Below are 17,183 nucleotides of genomic sequence, written 5' to 3'. Positions count from 1 at the left end.
CTCGCAAAAACATTGGAACATGCTCAACAAGCTATTTTGAAACGACACAAAGCCGCGGGATACATCCAAAAGCAAGGAAATTTGGTCCCATACGAATTGAAACCGAGAGATATCAGACGACGATTTTGCATGCCCAAAATGTTGCTTGAACGGTACAAAAAGAAGTCTTTTTTGCATCGAATTATTACCGGGGACGAAAAATGGATTCACTACGACAACCCGAAACGTGAAAAATCGTAGTAAAACCCGGCCAACCAGGAACACCAACGCTGAAGCTGAATATCCATGGTGCCAAGGTATAATAATGCTCTGTATTTGGTGGGATTAGAAGGGTGTGACCCACTATGAGCTGCTAAAACCTGGTCAAACCATCACGGGAGACTTCTACAGGCAACAATTGATCCATTTAAAGCGAGTTATAGTCGAAAAACATCCTGAATATGCGACCAGACACGAGTCTATAATCTTTCACCATGACAACGCTCGGCCTCATGTTGCTGTTCCGGTTAAAAATTATTTGGAAAATAGCGGATGGGAAATTCTGGCTCACTCGCCTTATAGCCCAGACCTTGCCCCTTCCGACTACCATTTGTTTCGATTGATACAGAACGCTTTGACTGGAATACGCTTCACTTCAGAATAAGGTATCAAAAATTAGCTCGATTCATTTTTGACTTCAAAAGATGAACGCTTCTTTCGCGACGGAATATATTGTCATAAATTGCCAGAAAGATGGGAAAAAGTAGTGACTAGCGATGGACAATACTTTAAATAAGGTATTAATTCATTTTATCGTTCAAATAAATGCGTTTTTCAAGCAAAAAAAGAAAACGGAACGAATTAAGTTGTACAGCAAATATTAATTTTTTATAATGATAATTATTACAACCATAAATAAAAACAATTAATAAAACTTATCTGAAACAATCGTGAAGACGCCCAAGGGAAAAAGAAAAATTTTTATCGACGCAGAAAATAGAACCAACACAATAAATAAAATAGAAAAATATTCGACCGTTCATGTAACATAGAAATCTAAACAAGAATCGTTAGTCGTTTATATTCGTTCAAAATGTACATCACAGTGAGTTTCGAATTCTTGTGCGGTAGCAAATCATATTATTTCATTTATAATTTTATGTTCCTTTATCGCGCAGATAATTTTCGTCAATTATTATCATCGGGTATTACATATGAATTTGTGTCCGTTACGGCGTTTCATCATATAATCATTTGACGATCTCGGATCTCGATGTCCTTCTTACATCGCCAATTAATGAAGTGACCGAACTGGTGAATTTTGTACATTATGGAAAGCTTCGTCTGGAGCTGTCACCGACTTTCCATCTATAATAGCACTTGTGAGCTGCAACGTAACAAACATAGATCTGCGAAATGAGCGTCTGTAACTTGTTTTCTTCGTTTTTTCTTTTGTTTTTCGTTGGAAAAAAAACCTGTAACTTGTTTATTCAAATTATTTATTTCGGCTGATGAAGGCTAAGTATAACCGAAACGTTCCTTATTTATTGCAATTCGCGTATTAATATAATATATGTTTTTAATTGGCATCCAAATCATTTAGCTCGTTTCTCTGATCTAATCTTTATATTTATTTTATTCATATTATATAAGTTATAACGTGACGCTTTCATAAGCGCCGTTACAGAGAGCGATAAGGCCGAAGAGCGATAAGGCCGTGGAGAGTACCCTGGGTTGCGCCTCCCTCTCCCCTGGAGAGAGAAGGAAGACGGGTATACCTGATCTTAATCATCTCTTAAAAATAATTATTTTATATTACCGTTCTACGTATCTTATGTAAATCTATCGAGAGAGTGGAAGGGTGGAAGTCCTGATTTAGTCCGAGCGGTCAGTACCGGTAATTATGTATCAAAGGTGACCATCCGGAGACAAGACATCGAAAGAACAGCCAGAGGAGCCGTACCGATGTCGACAACGCGCCAGAAAGTTAAGTCACGGTTCTGCCTATTCCGCTTGTCTATTTCCCTTCTTGAACGCTTTAAGTGCTACCGCCGTTTCTATTTCAGAAAGTGACATCGCGTTAAAGGAGCATCTACGATCGAGCCAGCGGACTGCAAGCCGCGGAACTACAACCACGATCAAGATTCGTTGAAGCCTGGTCAGTCCGACGACCTTCTGCGCGGATGCCACTCGAGATCGGATACTTATCACCAGAATAATTTTGACAAACTTCTTTTTGCAAGCCTACCCGCTGTGAGACGGGCGAAGCTGCTACCGGCAACGGCGCGGAGTCTCGCGGAAAGATAAATTACTGCAAATAGCGACGAGAAAGAAAGATGCACCTAACCGAATACCGAGCTTATCACCGGAGAAAGTCGGCGAAAAAAGACGCGGCTGACATCACGCGCCCAAACCGATATCACGAGGGCGCGCGGATATTCGGCGGAAGATAACCCGGCGAGCGGATCGGCTCATCACTGTTGTGTGTGCTATCTCAGAGGAAGGTCCAAACCGGGAGCCGACGATTGCCGCCTACTGATCTCTATAAACCGCTGCTCCAGTAACCTTAGTATCAAGCATTCGGGTGAGAGTCGATCTCTTCTGATTCCATCAAATAATTCCGCGTTACCATAATTATATCTGAGAGTTATACCGCGATTGAGAAGCAGGACGGATATAACGACCTTACCGAGAGATCAACCGTAGCCCGGACATGATCGTGAGTCCCTATCGGGGAACGCGGGCACCGATAGTCACGTGTATCGTACTAAAATTGTGAAAAATTTATCGTACCGAAATTGTGAGAAATTGTTTATTATTCGCATTATTTATTATCCATATTATTGTCTATTATTTATAATTGCACGCACGCGCGTGTGCAATTGCCATAATACAGTATATACACAGACACATACAGGCAATGTAAATCCGATTGTACAATTTCTTCGTAACGCGACGTCTTGGGTAATGATAATGTCGCTGATATTGCAACTTTCAAGTCTTATAAATATTTTTTTAGTTATTAGTGATCTAGTTATTAGGATTGTAAAATTTAAAAATTGTTATTTACATTAAAAACCGCTGTGACGGACGCTTATGTTATATTTTATGAATACAACTACGCGTAAGTTTAATCGCATATTCCTTATCATAATATCGCATATCTTTATCGTAAAATAAGCATAAAAATCTTTCACAATATAACTTGTATTACTACTTTTTCGTTACAAGTTCAATAATTTGTATAATTCAAGTGAAATGAATGTGACTAGTTTTGTCAATTTGCGGGCTCCTCTGGTGGGTAATCCTACGGTGGGGGAGCGGTGGACACGATTTTTAAAAAAATAATGAATAATATAAGGCCGAGAACGAGCTATTCTTTAGGTTTTCGGATTATAATTTATTTTAATCTTAACAACCAAGATACAATTAGCGGAACGTTGCGGACGTACTTGTTTTTCTTTAGCCGCATTAATTTACATTTCTAATGTCTAATTATACTTAAAAGGAAAGGGATGGAAGTGTCCGCCTCAGATTAAAACGAGCTTCTAATATGTTATAGTATGGATAAAAATAAGGAACACGTTTTTTTTCTACATGTGCTTATTTGAATTTTTAGGGGATAAAACATCCTTTTGAAAAAAATCGGTTTTTTTCTTTCGAAGCGTATATCGTCGAAATTATAAGAGATAGAAAAAAATGTTCTTAATAAAAGTTGAATAGCTGCAAGACATTATAACAGTGATAAAAAATTTAAAAAAATTTTTAATACATTTTCCCACAACCAACCTATTTTTTTTCAAAATTTTTATTTTCTTTTATAAGCAAAATAAAGCTTATTTTATAACAAATTTAATGGTATATGACAAAGTTATATTGCGACATTTCCATTTTCCAAAAGTAATTAAAAACCACTTCATATCTTATGGTACGCGCACCTGTCCGTATACTATAGAAGTGTCCCCCTTCAACTTTGACTAGCATTTAATACGTTGTAGTACAGATCAAAATAAAACACACGTATTTTTTTATACGTGTCCAATCCCACTTTTAGGGGATGTAACATCCCTTTTAAGAAAATCGGTTTTTTTCTTTTAAACCGTATATTGTCGAAACTATAAGAGATAGAAAAAAATATTCTTGATTAAAAGTTAAATAGCTTAAAGAGTATTTCATAAAAATAATAAAAAAAATTTTTTATACTTTTTTCTACCACTTGCCTGTTTTTTCAAACTTTTTATTTCTTTTTATTAGCAAAATAAAGCTTATTTTATTACAAATTCAACAATGTATGGATAAAGTTTTGTTCCAACATTTTCAAAATATAATTAAAAACGTTTTTATAGGCTGGTTCGCGCACCCGTCCATGCGCTACAAAAGTATTCCTCTTCGACTTTGACGAACCTTTAATATGTTGTAGTACTGATTAAAATCAGGGATACACGTATTTTTTTTTATACGTGCTTAATTTCAATTTTAGGGGGTGTAACATCTTTTTGAAGAAAATCAGTTTTCTTTATCGAAGCATATAGCGTCAAAATTTTAAGAGATAGAAAAATATGTTCTAATTGATTTTGCTTATAACAAAAATAAAAATTAAAAACAACAGGTAAATAGAAGAGAAAAGTATAAAAATATTTTTAATGTTTTTTATCATTGTTATAAAGTACTCCTCAAGACATTTAACTTTTAATAAAAATATTTTTTTCTATCTCCAATAGTTTCGACAATATACGCTTCGAAAGAAGAAAACCAATTTTCTTCATTGAAGCGTCTCAGCCCCTAAAAGTGAGATTGGGCACGACAAAAAATATTTTTGTGTTATGGATGAACTCCTCTATTTGTACCCAAAGTTTTAGATTTTTTTGAATTTTCGGGTTGCCTAGTGTTCTTTGTGAGTGTAAAACGCTAATCAAAAAGAACGTGGAGCGGATAAACTATTTATTGTCTTTGTATATTATATATGCTTCTAATCTCTATCGGTCAATCTGTCGAGCAAATCAAAATAAGATTCGTTTAAAAGCTTTGTGTCTTTCTGAAAATTGAGTCCGTTGTTCTGCTCTTTTATGTGTATCATTTTAAATATATATCTTTTGTCATATTTTGGTTCTGTATCTAAAATTAATGTGTTGTTTCAATCTATTGAGATATTGTAGCATGTGATATGTTTTGAGATGACAGAGTGCTTTGACGAATATAATTGGATGTTATTGGTGTGCTCTTTTATTCTAGTATTCAATTTTCTTTTAGTCTGGCCTACGTAGGAGGCATCGTAGTCATTACATTTTATTTTGTATACCACGTTATTTGTGGCAGTAATGATGTCTCTATCTTTTTGTGCTTTGACAATCTTGTTCAGTCGATTTAAACATCTGTAACCTATCGTCAATTTGTTCTTGTCTATAACTGATGTTACTACTTTGGACACGTCTCTTATGTATAGGATTGTTATGTATTTTTTATCATTTTCCGGCTCACAATCATCCTGAGTATTGTTTTTTTTTTTTGTTTGTAAGTTTTGTATTAATGAGTTTTTTTAATCTGAGGTTGATTTTGTTGAAAATTAAATTCAGTAAGTAACCATTTTCTTTTAGCAATTGTATGACTAATTGTATTTTTTTGTTGAAATATGGGATTGGAAAGTGTGATACTAGTTAATTATTAAAAAGTTTTTAATTCTTATTAATTTTATATCCCAAATGTTGAGACAATTGTTATTCTCATACTCAATAGTAAATTGCAACCGAAAATGATAAATAGTTATGCGCTCACGTAGAAATTTATACTTAAGTATAGTAATTCGACATTAGAAATGTAAATTAATGCGGCTGAAGAAGGATAATTACGTTCGAAACGTTCTACTAACTGTATCTTGGTTGTAAAGATTAAAATAAATTGTAATCCGAAAACCCAAAGAATAGCTCGTTATCGGCCTTATATTGTTCATTATTTATTGATACGAGCGTAAAAAGATTGATTTCAAAAAAATTTTTTAACAAAAGACTAAAAGTTTAACAAGTAAACCCACGGAGGTGTCACTCAACAATTTTGAAACTTTGCATGTGTGTAGAACTTAGAAAAATATTTGACACATATTTTTGTTATTAGTAATGGTCCACTCTGAATGAAAACTAACGTTTAAAGGTAAGAGATAGATTTAATGTATTAGGTGTATTAAGTTGAAAATTTTAAAAAGTAAAATGTGTTAGGAGGTTTTTGGGGTCGCAGCAACTAAATCTTATGTCAAAAGTATGAAATTCAAAATGGCCGATCCAATATGGCGTCCAGATACATTAAAATTTTTATTATTTTTTGTCAAAATGAGTAAATTTTAAAAATTCTTGTCATTACAAAATTAAAATTTCCAATTTTTGGGTCAATGATTTTAAATATGGTGTTAAAGATATAAAATTCAAAATGGCGGTTTCAATATAACAGCTATACATGTTAAAATTTATAATTTTTGCAAAATATGTGTTGATACAAGATTCTCACCTTTCGGGGTGCTTTTTTACAGGGAGTCCCCTTGTTTCTCACTTTTTGGAGTGCTACGAAATAAGTATCTGGACGCCATATTGAATCGGTCATTTTGAATTTCATACTTTTGACATGAGATTTAGTTTCAGCGACCCTAAAAACCTCCTAACACATTTTACTTTTTAAAATTTTCAACTTATTACATCTAGTATGCTAAATCTATCCCTTACCTTTAAGAGGTAGTTTTTACCCTTCAAAGTAGACCATTGCCAATAAAAAAAATACTTCTCAAATATTTTTCAAAATCCTACACGTATGCAAAGTTTCATTAAAATCGGTAAGTGACACCTCCGTAGGTTTGTAAGTTAATGTTCTATACAGTGATCGGAAATTAATCTCCCTGTAATATCCTTCGGTATATAATATTCACTTTATTGCTAGTACTTCGATACAGGCTGTAACTCGTGTTCCACTTGCGTCCGGCTCGCAGCCATGCTAGTCTCTAGTCTCTAGTCTCGCCTAATGCGCCTCTACGCGTGCGCCTTACGCTTACCGCTCAGTAGCGTATCTATACACTACATCCCTTTTTCTCCTTAAAACGCTAGACGCTTACAATTTGAGTCTCTTACATTTAATTACCAACTAACGAATGTGCTCTATAATCGCCATATCGCTCCGGCGGTTTTCTTTCGCGCTGAGATCTTCTTACTACAACTTTTTCATTTTTGTCTCTTTCTGTTCTACTCTGATCATCTCCTACTCTTTCCTTTTCCTTACTAACTACTTCTTCCTCCTCGTTTTCTGATTCTTTGCTTTCTAAATCTATTACTTTTCTTACTTGCGTTAAATTTCTTTTGTACTTCCTTCCTTCTTCTGATTCTAGTATTACTGAATTTCCTTTTCGGTCAATTACTTTATATTCCTCCGGGCTGAAATTTGGACTTAGTTTATTTTCTTTCGGGGCTCTGATTAATACGCGATTCCCTTGACCTAATTCACACTCCTTAGCTCTATTTGCTTTATCGTAATATTGTTTTCCTTTTTCTTTTAACCAATTATCGCGCTCTCTAATTTCTTCCTCTACGAATTTACTACTATTATCTATTTCCGGTATCTTTGTTCTTAATTTTCTATTAAACAATAATTCCGCGGGGGTTACTCCTGTAACTGAATGTGGAGTTGACCGGTACATCATTAGAAATGTTAACAGTTCATTACGCCAATTTTTCTTTTGCGCATATGCTATTTTTAGTCTTTTTAAGATACTCCTATTCTGTCTCTCTACCTCTCCGTTTGCCTGTGGCCAGTACGGTGCTACATGCGCCACTTTTACTCCGTAGGAATTTAACCAATCTTTTAACCCTTCATCCGTAAACTGACGACGTTATCGCATACAATTGTCCTTGGTAAACCGTGTCTCGCAAACAATTCGAATAATTCTTCTTGTATTTCTTTCGCCGATATCCTTTTAAGAATTGCTACTTCTACAAATCGACTATAATAATCGGTAGTTACTAACAAATATTCCCCTGTTGGGAGTGGTCCCATTAAATCTATCGCGATTATTTCCCATGCTTTTTCTGGTAACTGATTTCGTTTGACAGGTGGTGGTTCTATCGGACGTTGAACTAATTGACAACCTTTACAGGATTTAACAAATTTTTCTGCATCTTTATCTATACCTTCCCACCAAACCTTACTTCGTAATCGCTGTTTCATTGCGACAATTCCTGGGTGTCCTTCGTGTGCTAACATTAATGTTTTCCTTTGCAACGCTTCGGGTATAATTATACGCGTATTCCTTAGTAATACATTATTATAAATACATAATTGTTCCTTTATTATTTTATACCGCGAATTTTTCAATGCGTCCCAATCATCTGTTTGTAACGCTAATTTTACTTCTTTTATTTTCTTATCCTCTTTTGACGCTATCGCAATTTCTTTTAATGTCATTGCTTTTGGTACTGATTCCGTTGTTACCCATCGAATATAATGCACGTCCTCTTCGAATTCTTTTTTTCGGTTCTCTTTACCACAGAGTCTCGACAGTACATCTGCTATATTCGATTTTCCTTTTTCGTATATGACTTTATATTTAAATGGTAGTAAACGTAAAACCCATCGTTCTATTCTCGCGTTCGGTTTTGCGCGCGGTGCAAATATACATTCTAACGCTTTGTGATCTGTCACTAATTCAAATTCTATTCCGTACAACCAGTTATAAAATCTTTCACATGCGAATACTAACGCTAATGCTTCCTTTTCTGTTTGTGAATATCGCCTTTCGCAATCTGACAAGCTTCTGCTCGCGTAGCTAATTATCCGCCATTGATTTTTGTCGTCCCGTTGGGTTAATACGCACCCTAATCCTACTGGGCTTGCATCCGCTATTACCCTTGTTTTTGCATTTATATTAAAAATTCCTAACGTTTGCGCGCTTGCTAAACTCCTTTTCAAAATTTTAAACGATCTATCTTGTTCTTTTTCCCATAGAAATTTTATTCCTTTTCTTATTAATCTTCTTAATGGTTCACTAATTGTTGCTAAATTGGGAATGAATGCTGCACAAAAATTAACTAGTCCCAGAAAACTACATATTTCCTCCGCCGTTTTAGGTATTTGGAACTTTTCTACTGCTTCTACTTTTGATTCTAACGTTGATATCCGTTTCCTGAAATTTTAAATCCCATAAATGTTATTTCTTTTTTTCTAAACGTACATTTACTTTTATTCAAAGTAATTCCTTTCTCTTTTAGCGTTTCTAAAACTTTTTCTAATCTTTCATCATGTTCTTCCCTTGTCTTTCCACAAACAATTATATCGTCCATAAAATTTATAGTCCCTTTACAATCCTTCAAAATTGACCTAATAATTCTTTGAAAAATTTCTGGAGCGCAGCTTATTCCAAACATTAATCTTTTATACCGATATAGCCCTGAATCTGTTACAAAAGTAGTAATTTTCCTTGATTCCTCTTCTAATTCAATTTGATGATATGCCTTTTTAACATCCAATGTAGTGAACCAATTATTTCCTTCAACTACATTCAAAATATCCTCTAATACTGGTAACGGATACCTTTCTCGAATAATCGCTTCGTTTGCTCGTCGCATGTCCACGCATAATCTTATCTCACCGCTTCTCTTTACTATAGGAACTACTGGAGAGACCCACTCGGTAGGGCCCTCGACTTTTTCTATTATGTCCTGAGCTATCAAAGTTTTTATTTGTTTTTCCACTTCCTCGCGCAATTTAAATGGAATTCTTCTCACGGGTTGTGCAATAGGCGTGTATGTCTTATCTATTGGTAATGTTAGTTGGAAATCTTTTAATTTACCCATGCCTCTAAAAATTGGGTCTTGCTCTGTTTCAAACTCATTAATATTACTTATTTCCGGTCCTATCCGCAAAATTCCTAACTTTGTTGCCGTTTCATAACCTAATAACGCTCTTCCTCTACCTTTTAATACTAAGAACGTCGCTCGAGCTTTCTGATTTTCTATCTCAATATCGCAATGAAATTCTCCTAGCAAATCTAACGCTTTTTTCTGACCGTACGCGTATATTTTTTTTCCGTTCGTTCTTTCCGATTTACATTTAATATTTCGCGATTTACACCATTTCCACGTTTCCTCGTATATTATGTTACACGATGCCCCTGAATCTACTAATAAGTTTAAAGTAACTCCTCCTATCGCGGCGTTAACACATTTACCGTCCACTGCGTAGATCTCTTTTCTTCTCAGGCTGAACGCATGCTCATTCTCATCTTCTTCTGTATTCTCGTCGAGCCGTCGAACCCCTTTCCTCTGTCCGCTTTTCCTGTAGCTGTTGCCCGTTGTTTCCGTCCTTGTCTTGCAAACCCTCGCGAAATGTCATAACTTCCCGCACTTACTGCAGGTCCTCTCTCTTGCTGGGCACTTCTCATCTGTGTATTTATGTCCTTTGTATCCGCACCGATAGCATTCGACGTTATCTGTTGTCTTCGTCGCGCCAGTCTTCACATGTTTTTTTTTGTCTGTTATGCGAGCCACCGCTTCTCCTTCCATGCCTTTCGTTTGTAGCGAGACTGCTTCCATTGTCTTTGCAATCTCTAATACTTCGTCCAATTTAATTTCACATTTTTCTAATAAACGTCTGCGTAATTTCGTTGAATGGCACTTCTCTATTATCTGACCACAGATTTCTGTATCTGCGTCTTCAAAATTGCAATTTTTTGCTTGTTGCCGCAATCTTGAAACATACTGTACCATTGTTTCTTCTGTGCCTTGAGACAGATTTCGGAAAATGTGTCTTTCATAAGTCGTATTCATTTTCGGTTTGAAATACGCTTCTAATACCTGCACGGCCTTGGTGTACGCTGTTTCCCCTTCCTCGACTTCTTCCGCATCTGGTATTGCGTAGAAAATGTCCTGCAGATCAAATCCTCCATAGTGTAGCAACATAACTTTTTTTCTCTCGTCGTCTTCTATTTTTTTGCTTACTAAAAATAGCTTGAACGCTCTTAACCAACGTGTCCACCTCTGGTACACGTTTCCCGTCTCCGCATTCGGATCGAACGTCGGCAGATTTGTTGTTTCCATATTTATTTCTTAAGCCTTAATCCTTTTAGACTCAATCCTCGTCGCCAATGTAATATCCTTCGGTATATAATATTCACTTTATTGCTAGTACTTCGATACAGGCTGTAACTCGTGTTCCACGTGCGTCCGGCTCGCAGCCATGCTAGTCTCTAGTCTCTAGTCTCGCCTAATGCGCCTCTACGCGTGCGCCTTACGCTTACCGCTCAGTAGCGTATCTATACACTACACTCCCCATGAAAATTGTTCGTGAATCTTAACCGGTGAATTGCTCAGTCGGAGAGCATCTCACAAGAGCAAACGTATGTACTGCGCTCAAGAGAGAAGAAATTGTAGCTGAAGACGACTCGAAGCTAAGTCGAAACGTCCGTTTTTAAATTAAAATTATTTGTTTGTTATTCAACCTTGAATACGGCTGGCTCGCATTCCGATCGGAATGCCTAGTGTCAGAAAGCGTTTGAGAGTGTGGGAATAGAAATGTACCATTTCTCGTATCAAATAAATTACACAAATCGTTTTTATTAATTTTGGCGATCACTTTACAAATGACAGGACTGTAAATGTCTTTATAGTGCAAGCGTGTAACCGGAGTCGTTATCGCTCCGTCGATGTCCACCTCGTCGGATGTAAAGAGCACGTGACTGCTCGGAGTAATTTTCGCCGATGCCGCTGCTCAGGCCTTTGAATTGCGTCCTGGCGTGCGCGTTAAACAGGAGATTTTGGTCCTGATGATCCGTGCACAGGAGAGAAGCGTGTCGAGCGAGATTGAACGAGAAAACGGTGATAGCAAAAATGCCGGAGCACTATTATGATTTTGAGAATGCGAGAGCGAATAGTCTAGCGGCTTGCCGTTTTGGCGTGTCTTACGAATCTGCTCTCCTTTTCGAAGCAGGTAGCACTACGGTGGTCGAGTATCGATCTCGATCGCAGTTTTAGTCGCGTGTCGAGGGGTTGGCGCCGCTTCGAGACGGCGATATGACTCGACTTATCGATTCCCACAATTGATAAATTTGATCATGCCTGAACATTGTTAATTCTACGCATTAACAACTGCGGTTACTCTTATTAGTCTATTAATAGGTGATTACTTGACAGTTTAAGAGTATTACACTTCGGTGTCTTTTATTGTAATTTTTACATATTTTGTAAATGCGTCAACAATTAACAGTATATATTTCTTCGTCGTATCGGTTTGGTTAACGGGGCCAAAATGGTCTACATGAATCGTTTCAAATGGCATATTTTCCTTTGGAATAAACCTCTTTACTTTACCCAAATTTTTCGAAAACGAAATACATTTTATACAATTCTGAATGTGCTCTCAAATATTTGCTTTCATCTCGGGAAACTAGTAACTTTCCTAAAGTATCGCGTACGTCTTATCTACACCGAAATAACCTAACTCGTTATGATACTTTTGTAATAATTCCTGCTCCATCGAGTGAGACACGTAAAACAAAAGCTTGTTTTTTTTCTTTTTGATAAATTCCGTTTGATAGATTCCGTTTCGCATTTTAAATAGACCATCTTGCTCCCTTTTGTTAAGCCGTGTTCTTAACTCCTTAATCTTTGGGTCTTGCGCTTGACATACCGATAAATTAAATTCGAAAGTATTATCTTCGACTACTAAAACGCTATTTATTCGGCTGAGCGCGTCAACATGTGTCATTTTCTTTCCAGGCCTGTGTTCGGTATTGTAATCGAAATTCTATAATTCTAAACGCCCACCTCGCAATTCGTGGGTTTATGTCATTTTTATTTAAAGTTTCCAACAGCGTTACAATCCATGACTATCTTAAAGAGTATGGTTTACAGATAGATTCTAAATCGCTTTAACACGTAAATGATCGTTAGAGTCTCAAACTCATAACTATGATAACGCGCCTCTACTTCGGTCGTTTTTTTAGAAAAATAAAAGATTGAATGAAAACGATTGTCCGCCTTTTGTTGTAAAAACACCGCGCCAAATTCTTGTTAGCTCGCATCGCAATGTAACTCAGTCGAATCATCGGGACTATAAATTGACAAAATCGGAGCTTTAATTAATTTTCTTTTGAGCGCTTTAAACGCATCAATCTATTGTTAACCAAACTCGAATATCACACTCTTCTTCAGAAGCTTGTACAAAACTCTGGATATTGACAGGTAATTTTCGATAAATTTTCTAAAACACGAGCTTAATCCCAGAAACCTTTGCATGACGTGTACATTTTTGGGCATCGGAAAATTTTACACTTCACCGATTCCTTTTTTGCTCGGTCATACACCTTCTTTCGAAATGATGTAACCCAAAAATTTTACTTGTTTGTAACAAAACCGATATTTTTCTAAACGCAATTCAAGACAATTTTGGATTAGTGTTCGAAAAACTTCGTTAAGGACCTCGAAATATTTTTCCAAAATATTCGTCACTATCAGAAAATGATCCATGCATACAACTACGTTCTCGTTCTTTATCAAATCACTCAAAACTTTGTTGACATAACGCTGAAATCTCGCAGGCGCATTTATCAACCCAAACAGTATTTTTAAATATTCATATTTATAACGGCGTTATGAACGCGGTGTACTTAATACTGTTTTCGGCTACATAAACATGATAGAAACCGTCCTTAAGATCTAACGACGTGAAAAATCGTTTACCACGCAACGCGTTAATTTAGTTCTCAATCACCGGAAGCAGTGTAATTGTCTCTCACCCATTTTATTTAAAGTCCGGCGTTTATTTAAAGGGGGGCGGTAAGCGGAAATTCTTCAAGCTTAATTAGTGTTTGGGCGCCAGGCGCGATCTCTCGCGCCGCTTCAAAAAGATCGGCAAATGCGCAACACGAAAAGGCGTATATCTCTGCCCGCGGCTTGCTCCGAATTTTGGCAGAGGGGTAGTTCTTAAGTGTAGCGGGAAAAGAGGAGGGAAACGCAATCACAACTCTAGAGACAATTTAAAAAATAAAATAATGATAAACCTAATTTATAGCTACATACAGGCCAAAATAACAGCCATTTTTCCAGTGTAGACCAGGAACAGCAATGATCCATATAAATAAACAGAGTTTGCCAAGACATTAGCTTGATAGCCGCTTCCCAAGTACAGATATCCGAAAATTACGCCAATTAACAGATGACAGAGCAGTCGTGCCAGTAGTAAAGAATAGTGTCTTTTCAAGCTTAGAAGTTGCCTCTTGCACAAAAAGTAGCATTGCGTCAAGAAACCGGCAGGCGGTGGTGGTTCCTTGATTTTATCTGCTGGAATAATACATATAGTATAAATTAGCATTATAATTACTGCTGCAGACTAAATTTTTTTGAAGTTTTTCAATAATTAACTATTTTATGTGCACAGAAATATTAAAATAAATTAAAAATAAATGTTTCCTAATATATCCGTTAGCGCGATCAGAGAGAGAGAGAGAGAGAGAGAGAGAGAGAGAGAGAGAGAGAGAAAGGGAGGGAAGGATAGAAATAGAAACAAGTCATTGAAGGAAACCCTGTTCGTCATGAATAAGGCATGAGAATGTGAAAAATTATTTATAGATTACCAAATCATTTTAAATTAATGAGTATTTATACACAATTGTAATAAGAACACATAACTGACAATAAGTGTCTATAGAAAGATACAGAGAGATGAATTATTCTCTCGCGCATTTAAGTACCGCTAGTATAAATATAGCATTACTCTATACATCATGTTTCGGATTCTAAGCGTTCAAGCTGCGTTTTATATATTGGGTGTACAACTTAGTTCGATCCGTTTTCAAAAGATGGCTCCAGGTGCTATAAATTGTTGACGACGACAGCTGATTTTTGTTGTATCGTGAAGTGTCAACATTTGTTAACCAAATATTGTTTACAAGCCTTTGAGTTTTGCATAACAAATTTAATTTTTACTGCGTTGAAAATGTCGAGTATCATTCCAAATAAGCACCATTTGCGACAAGTTCTGATTTTCTATTTCAATTGAAAGAACAGTGCAGTTAAAGGGCATCGAATGCTTGTGGAAGTGTATGGTAAATCTGCACCATCGGATAAATCTTGCAGAGAATGGTTTTGACAATTTAAAAGTGGTAATTTTAGTGTTGAAGACAAAGAGCGTTCGGGTCAACCAAAAAAGTTTGAAGATGAAGAATTAGAAACATTACTGGATCAAGATTCGTGTCAAACGCAAGAAAAGCTTGCACCAAAATTGGAAGTTACTCAACAAGCTATTTCAAAACAACTCAAAGTCGCGGGATACATCCAAAAGCAAAGAAATTGGGTTCCATACGAATTGAAACCGAGAGATATTGAACAATGATTTTGCGTGTCCGAAATGTTGCTTAAACAGAACAAAAAGGAGTCTTTTTTGCATCGAATCATTTCCGGGGACAAAAAATGGATTCACTACGACAACCCAAAACGCAAAAAATCATATGTAAAGCTCGGCCAACCGGAAACATCAACACCGAAACCGAATATCCATGGTGCCAAGGTAATGCTCTATATTTGGTGGGATCAGAAAGGTGTGATCTACTATGAGCTGCTAAAACTTAATCAAACTATCACTGGAGACTTCTACAGGCAACAATTGATCCGTTTAAAGCGAGCTATAGCCAAAAAACGTACAGAATATGCAACCAGACACGAGTCTATAATCTTTCACCATGACAACGCTCGGCCTCATGTTGCTGTTCTAGTTAAAAACTATTTGGAAAATAGCGGATGGGAAGTACTGGCTCACCCGCCTTATAGCCCAGACCTTGCCCCTTCTGATTACCATTTGTTTCGATCGACGTAGAATGCTTTGACTGGAATACGCTTCACTTCAGAACAAGGTATCAAAAATTGGATTAATTCATTCTTGGCTTCAAAAAATACATGCTTCTTCCGCGACGGAATCCATAAATTGCCAGAAAAATAGGAAAAAACTAATGGCTAGCGATAGACAATACTTGGAATAAGGTATTAATTTATTTTATCGTTCAAATAAATACGTTTTTCAAGCAAAAAAACGGATCGAATTAAGTTGTACACCCAATATAAAAATAAGAAAAAAAATTATTGAATAAGCGAGGTCCATAGAAAATTCATTAAAAAGGTAATGACAAAGAAAACGAAATTTGTCGTAAACAAAGGAAATATTATTATTAAAAATACAAATTTATTATGTTCTATTTCATCGTTTTTATCGACGATTGTTGGATGCACCATCTTTTATCTGAACGTTAGTTCCATGAAGTACATACATGTATAGGAGATCAATTATTTTTTACAAAGAGTTCTACGGACTGATAAATCAACTCTTACGAGAAAAAATGTTTTTAATTTTATTTTGCTAATTTTAAATTTCCTAATGAACATGCCATAAAACATGATTGCACAATCTCTTGGCCTTCAAGAGCGTTTCAAATTTCAAACGGCTAGATTTTTAGATATTTATTGGCTATAATTTGTTATAGACCTTATACTTATGTAATAATTATGTTATTCTTACCAAAGAAACTGGCATAGTTTCGCAGTTTCTTGAAACTAAATATATCACAGAATGTAAATAATCTGCGCGTGGATAACAATTTTATCTACTCGAAATTTACAATTAAATTTATAATGTAGAAATAAAATTCCCGAAAAAGAAGCGACCTTACTTTCTTCAGGCTGCCTCGCGGTAAGGGCGACCTGCTTTTCATCGTACGGTATCGTTTCCGCCGCCACCAGCTTATCGAGCTCAACTCCGTATTCGCCGATCGCCACCTCAATGACTGAAACATATTTAAGGATTCGATTTTAAAGCTATGCATTATTTCGAGAACTATATGATTATTCGCTCTTATGTAGCATGCTTTCGAAGTAAATGTTGACCACTTTAACACCTCGCCGCCGAGCGCACTGTCAGTACATTTGCAATCAACTTATTCAAACACGTCGTTATAAAACTTTGACACGCGACTATTCTTACTTCGTTATCTTGATGTTTCTATTAGAGCGCTTACAATATAAATAGACGATGTTATCAATAAAGATCTGAATCATCACCCACTATATGTATTTAATGACATTTGTCGGCAATATCAAACACAGTCTAGATTTTTAACTTTAACTTTTTCAAAACTATTACCTAATTTATTTAAGACCGTTACTACACTCTCGTGTGTGTGGTGAGTCAAGCTG

General features: G+C 36.1%; 1 protein-coding gene across 2 annotated transcripts in view; it reads left to right on the top strand.

Annotated features, from left to right (window-relative positions):
- The first annotated feature begins 1,819 nt into the window (after nucleotides 1-1,819).
- LOC105206253 (ATP-binding cassette sub-family G member 1-like) overlaps nucleotides 1,820-17,183 on the top strand; it is a 65,589-nt gene continuing 50,225 nt past the window's right edge. For both annotated transcript variants that reach the window (XM_039452394.1, XM_039452393.1), the window contains exon 1: nucleotides 1,820-2,563. The gene's annotated coding sequence lies outside the window, so the exon portion shown is untranslated. The remainder of the gene's footprint in view (nucleotides 2,564-17,183) is intronic.

This window comes from Solenopsis invicta, chromosome 8 (assembly GCF_016802725.1).
Source record: "Solenopsis invicta isolate M01_SB chromosome 8, UNIL_Sinv_3.0, whole genome shotgun sequence".
In the NCBI taxonomy this organism is placed as follows: domain Eukaryota; kingdom Metazoa; phylum Arthropoda; class Insecta; order Hymenoptera; family Formicidae; genus Solenopsis; species Solenopsis invicta.
The sequence above is the reverse complement of the archived record's forward strand: the minus strand, read 5'-3'. Positions and strand labels throughout refer to the sequence as shown.